The sequence below is a fragment of the Salvia miltiorrhiza genome, chromosome 3 (genome assembly GCF_028751815.1).
Source record: "Salvia miltiorrhiza cultivar Shanhuang (shh) chromosome 3, IMPLAD_Smil_shh, whole genome shotgun sequence".
Classification (NCBI taxonomy): Eukaryota; Viridiplantae; Streptophyta; class Magnoliopsida; order Lamiales; family Lamiaceae; genus Salvia; species Salvia miltiorrhiza.
This window is the reverse complement of record NC_080389.1, coordinates 20,059,012-20,065,518: the sequence shown is the minus strand read 5'-3', so window position 1 is coordinate 20,065,518 and position 6,507 is coordinate 20,059,012. Positions and strand designations below refer to the sequence as shown.

Sequence of the window (6,507 nt, the reverse complement as noted above, 5' to 3'; positions counted from 1 at the left end):
AGTTCAACCAGATTAGGGGGGAGTAGCTGATGAGGACTAGAATACTCATCAGCGCTGTGCTTAGCAATACAGGAACATCTCACTTGATTACTATTATTGCTATTATTATTCTTATTGAATGAGGCCAACCAGCGCAGGTTTAATTGAAGACCTTAGATAATAAAGGGACTCGGCAGTGCAGACTAAGGGACTCGGTAGCGCAGACTACGGGACTTGGCGGCGCAGACTACCCAGGTTACTCGGCAGCAAAGACTAGCCTGCGCAGCTCAAGGGAGCTACTCAACATGAGCAACGAAGGATAGCGCAAATGGATAAAATCAAGACTAAAGGGTATTAACAAATTAAAGGGCCTAAATCCAATTATTAGTGCTCATGGGCCTAAGGCCTTTAGGGCTCACTCTCACACCTATAAATAGAAGGTTAGCATTAGCATTAAGGGATGATAGATTATTTTGAAGCAACACCTGTACAATGTAATTATCTCACAATATAGTGGAAGAACTCGAAGAACACCCGTGGATGTAGGTCTTAACGACCGAACCACGTAAATCCTGTCTCGATTATTGCTTTTTAGATTAGGCGTTGATTTCATGCTTCACCAGAGTGGTCTTACCAGAGCCGCCCATTCCTACAATTGGAATGATTAATAGATGACGGCAATTAGAAGTGAGTATTAGAATATTCCCAAGACTTCTCCGTCCGTGTCACACCCCAATTCTTGAATGAATAAATATAATCGAGGTGCAACTAATTCATAGAAATAAACAAGGAACAACCTTGTAAAAACCCGAAATAGGATAGAAAGTCGGGCTATGCCCCTTTGGATCACAAGTTTTGTTTCATGCTTCTGACAACCGACATTCATTGGCATAAATTTAGTAGTGAAGAGTCTAAGCTCGGTCAGGTATATCATTTGAAATTTAACATGAAGATCTTAAGTTGGAAAAACAAAAGACTGATATGAGTAATTGCTACAGCGGAAGTCTAACATAGGAATTTATCGCTAACCTCAGCTCCGTCCCGTCAGCACCGGCCAGCCAACCTGAAAACATTTGAAAGTATTTTTGGGCTAAGTACTAATGTACTTAGTGGGCATGCATTTTCTGAAACATTTCATATTTTAATAAAGACAGTTTATCCAATCATACTTGACATGACTTAGAAGGTTTTAAATTGAAAGAAGTACTTCTAAGCATGTTAAAACATTTTCTTTCATTTGTGCGCACATGTCACACTCCCTTTCTGTTACTCGCTGTGATCCCGGACCTCTAGCCACCGACGGATCCATTTTTCCCATTGCACTTGCCCTGAGGACGTAACTCAGACAAGTTGAATTGACCTCGGGACGCTACCCAGGCAGGCCTTACATGATACATGCTCCAGAACACGTCCAGCCAAGCACCCTTATAACGCCTCTTACATGAATTAGTGCCCGATGGAGATCAACCCACCGAAACAACTAACAAGTGTACACAATTCTCAAATAGCGTGTTAGGCCATAAGAGAACCTCGATCGATCCATGAATTGCGAGCCTTAAACAGAGCAGAGTGCACATAAACATTTTATTGGATAAACAGTTTTCATTACATTAAATAAATAATTTGCATTTTATTGAAACATTTAGAGCTTAATAACTCAATCATACTTTGTACATTTGGAAAGTAAGCCCACCTGGATAGGCAAAGCCTGAAGATCATACACATAAAAACCTGTCTTGGGAAAGCAGCGCTAATCCCCCTGGTCACAAAGCCTACAAGAAATTCTATCCTTAATAGGTCTCATGAAACTAATCTTAATGTATTTGTGGATGTACTAAACATACTTGATTCATCACGCCGGGTTTTCAAATTTAATAATAAAAATTGAAAACTAATTCTTGAGCTAAGGACACCAACAATATCCTTACTCGATTTTCTTTTAATAATTGAAATTATAATCAAAACCAATTAAATCATGAATGTCTTTATTGCATGATGCAAATGCAAACTTCATGTCATGCTTAATATATAAAAAGTAATCACTTAAAATATGCACATAATAATAATTAATATTAATATGAAATCATTCTTTAAAGAAATAAATAATTAAACTTTATCAGAGTCTAATTAGTAAATTTAAACCAAGTCATTTTTCTTAGTAAAAATGCAGCCCAATTTATTTAATAAGGCAGTCCACTTTGAATTAAAAAATAAAAGCCCAAGTGAGATAAAAAAATCAAAGCCCCAAACTCGTTACGCACATATACTAAATCTTTCATGAAGCATCCTTTAAAATAAACTTTGATACATAGAAAATAATTCAACAACTTGAGCACTTAAGGGGTTGTTTTGCAACAGACACCAAATCTGCCTCGGATCTCCAAATAAGGCTCCAAAAGACATTCTGGAAACTAGACATTTCAAGGATCATTCTCCAATTTGAATCGAATGAAAAACAGTTCAAACGAGCAAGATATGCCCTCTCAAAGATGGGTATTTAACAAACAAAAATATAAAAATTTCAGATTTCCAGATTACAACCAAGTCAGTGGGCTTTCTTTAAAAATTCATATCTCCCTTTACAAAACTCCACTGGGAACCCCAAGGGTCAATTAGGAAACTAGGGAGAGATCATAACACTCTCCAGTTGGATTTACTCCAAGAAAATTCATGGTTTAGAAGATATGACTGTCTAAAGTTCAGTGCACAAAAAGAGTTCAAGTTTGGCAGATTCAGAACATAAATCGGAAAAACCACTTTAGGCTTCACCAAAAATTCTAAAACTGAACAAGTAAGTTCCCAATATGTCAATGAATATTCAGTAGAAAGATATGCTTGATAATCAAAGATTTAAGTCGGACTTTGAGACCTCAAAGTCGTAGGTTTGTAAAACCTACTGGATGGTACAAGGAATAAGAACTAGATTTCAAGAATTTATACCGGTTGTTTCCCTTACTCAAAAATGGTGAGGCCGATGCCAAACGAAAGATACGGGAGTCTAGAGTGACATACTCAAGTTTCAAAGGTTTTCACCGACTGAAACTTGACTTATGGCCTCCCAAACATGGTTTACAAAAAATATATTCCAGATGGGCAGTGATGTTTAAAAATTCATAAATAAAACATGAGAGCTCTAAATATTCTTAAATTTTACCATAGTATAGAAAACATAATAAACACGATACACAATTAATTTGGGAATTTTTGGGAACCGTTTGGATGGCTGGAATCGCCTTGCAATACACTGCCGAAGCAGTGTGCTTATGGCAGATTCACTGCCTTACCTCATGCACGGTTTTTCACCCAATAAACTCTACCAAAATAATCATCCAAAATCATAAAACATATCCTCACATAATATAGCACACATATGTGTAACAATCCATGGTCTTAAAGCATTTTCTATTGAGAAAAACCAAAGAAAACTCACCCTCGAAGCACAATCTTCACTCTAACTTTACGCCCTAGGTTTCCCACGCTCTCCCTTACTTTGATACTACTCTTGGAGCTTAAAGGCTTCTATGAATTCCAACTTTGGTTGTGCAGAGAGAAGTAAGGATATAAGGGCATGACTAAAAGCTATTTTTTTTTTTACAAAGCGTAGTGGTATGAAAACAAATTAGTGGTGGTAGGGAAAAAGATTAGTGGTAGGGAAAAGAAAATATTAGTGGTGGTAGGGAAAAAGATTAGTGGTAGGGAAAAGAAAATATTAGTGGTGGTAGGGAAAAAGATTAGTGTGGTGGAGAGGTAGGTGATTGAATAAAATAAAAAGTCTCCCGGGTTGTACTATGAAAACTGTAATAATCGTTCAGTGTTTGCTTAAATAAATAGCTCGTGAAAATACTTGAATGCTAAATTAAATAAATATGCAATGCATATAAATCCAATAACTAAATTTACAAATGTTTTTGTAAATCATTTTTGTTGGAATTAAAGATAAATTCTTTTTCTCAATCCGGCGTGAATCATCTTAAATCTAAGTTTAAAAATTATTCTAAACTTAGCTCGAGGAAACGGGGTATTACATCCCTCCCTCCTTAAAAAAATTTCGTCCCCGAAATTACATACCTTGATAATCTAGCTGGGGATACTAGTCTTTCATTTCATTCATCTCTTTTGTGGCCTTTTCCATCCTGTGATGGTTCCACTTCATGATGAGAACAAAATTATTGTCTCATAAAACTTGAACCTTGCGATCAAGTATCTGGACTGGTTTCTCTTCATAACTTTAGTCCTGGCTAGGACTACTTTATCTGGCTTAATCAAATGCTTTGGATTAAACACATACTTTCTTAACTGAGAGACATGAAACACATTGTGTGTAATGCCCCGCTCTTTTAAATATATATTAGATTAAACATGTGCATTAGTTATAAAATTCTTTTAATTATTTATTGTGACTATTTTATTCAGATAATATTATTTCAGCAAAAGTCTGTATAAGAGATACAGAGCTGCGATTTAATATTCAATCATGAATCAAACCAATAATTAAATTATTGGTTTAGCTACACGTTTGAGACCTTGCATTACCAGTTGATTGATTTAATCAATAGTATTAGAAATTTTAGATTTATAACCGATTTCATAAATCGTGTTATTTAAATCGAATTGCTAGAATTATAACTCGAGTTTATGTTAATAATAATTTTATTATTTCACGCTTTATATGTTTAGTACTAAGTCGCGAATTAATTTCGACTTTCACGTATTAAATCTCAAGATTGAGGATTTAATTTATATAAATACGACGAGTATTTATTAAACGAGAATTGGAGAATTATTACAGGAACTAGGAGAAACTAGATCACGGCACTACACGTATGTCTCGATTTTTCATCCAACACATCAATTCCTACACTATTCCCTTGTTAGTCAAAAAGTTGGTGCTAACAATTTGTCAAAAAAATTGGTGCTTTGCAGAAAAGTTTTGGCTGCTTTTGACTAATGCGCATGATTTTTCAACCTTTGCTACAGTAACACTATTCCAGTTTTGCCTATAAATTGCTAGGATTCGCAGCAGTTTAAAAACACACCAAAGCAGAAAATACTTCTTTCTGTTAGAGAGAGCAAGAGTAAGTTGAAGTAAAATCTCAAATACGAGAGTTTGAGGGTTTGAGACAAAAGCTTAGTTAGAAGCTTTTGGTGTGAGAAAATTAGATAGTAATTTTCTCGGGGTATAACGGGTTGTGAGTTGAGTGTTGTGAGTGTTGTAAACACTGTATATTTTTCTCCCTTTGTTAAATAGAAGTGCAGCAAGAGGTGTGAGGCAAGAGAGAGTTTAGGAGAATTTTTTTTAAATTTCTTACTTGCAAGAGCTCAAGTGAGCTCCCTTCGCCGGGCTGTTTCTTCGCCGACCGGCCACTAGGCTCTGAACCGAGAACGTGTACTCGTTCCTCCATCTTCAGGCTACCAAACCCAACAATCGAAAGGCCGAAGCCTTCTCTATATTTTCCTGACCAAAGGCCGCAATATCCTTCGGCGGCCAACGTCGAATTCCCGACTTAGCCACCGGCCAACTTACGGCTTTCGTTTCTCACTATCCTTACGACGAAAAAGGATTGAGAAAACACCGTTGTGTAGCCTGATCTACCTCGCACGAGGAAGACTAAGTCGTAGACCTTCGCGGCTAAACACCATCGCGGAACGACGACCAGAAAACCCCCGACGAACAACTTCCATTAGTGCTCACTTGGACAAGGGTAAGTTGACGCCCTTATTTCGATGCATTCCCGTTTCCATTATATTATGGAAAATTTCTGGGGTATAGATGGGAGTGTGGTGAATATTTGTTCAAAGTTTCATGTTATTTGAACTTCGTTTACTACCCTTTTAAAATTTGAGAAGTCTACTGCCAGTATCTGCTGAAACTGTCGTGAGGCAGATGATTAGGGTAATTATTTCAGTAACCATATGTTGATAATTAGCTCTCAAATTTTTATTGTATGAAGATATATGTGTTAGCTATCTACATATAAAATTTGAGCTCATTCAGGTAACGTTTGCTATTTTTTTCAAAAATCTGGACTTTCAGTTGGCAGAAACTGCCGAATCTGGTAGGCGATGGGAAAATCGCTATATCTCTTAAACTACTTGGAGTTTTTCAACATACTTTTTTTTCAATTAAACTAGACTCAAAGAGGTTTCTATTGATATAAAATTCGACTCCATACGAGTTCGGAGTAAAAGCAGTTTATTAGTTGAAGTTGAATCTATACAGTTTTGTTGAGATGGAAATGATTCAAAATAATTCCTATTAAGGATTTTAAAGTTTTATTGTTGATAAAATATCACTGTTAGATTATAAATGAGCTATTGATGTGTATATATATATATATTGGTGATTGGCATTATTAAATGGGGAAAATGAAAACGTTTTATGTTTATAGAATTATTCTTTATTTATAATAGATAAATAAATGAATAATATAAAATGGAATTTCCTACATCCTCAAAGGTACATGAAATATTTTGATAAAGGAAGAACGATTGTATATGAGTTAGATATAGTCGTTTAAGGAAATATGG

General features: G+C 35.7%; 1 long non-coding RNA gene across 1 annotated transcript; it reads right to left on the bottom strand.

Annotated features, from left to right (window-relative positions):
- Positions 1–755: 755 nt before the first annotated feature.
- On the bottom strand, positions 756–3,797 carry LOC131018042 (uncharacterized). The gene is made up of 3 exons (XR_009099996.1): positions 3,410–3,797; positions 1,673–1,751; positions 756–1,042 (listed from the first exon to the last, which is right to left on the bottom strand). It is a non-coding gene; the product is annotated as an uncharacterized LOC131018042 (long non-coding RNA).
- Between the last annotated feature and the right edge of the window lie 2,710 nt (positions 3,798–6,507).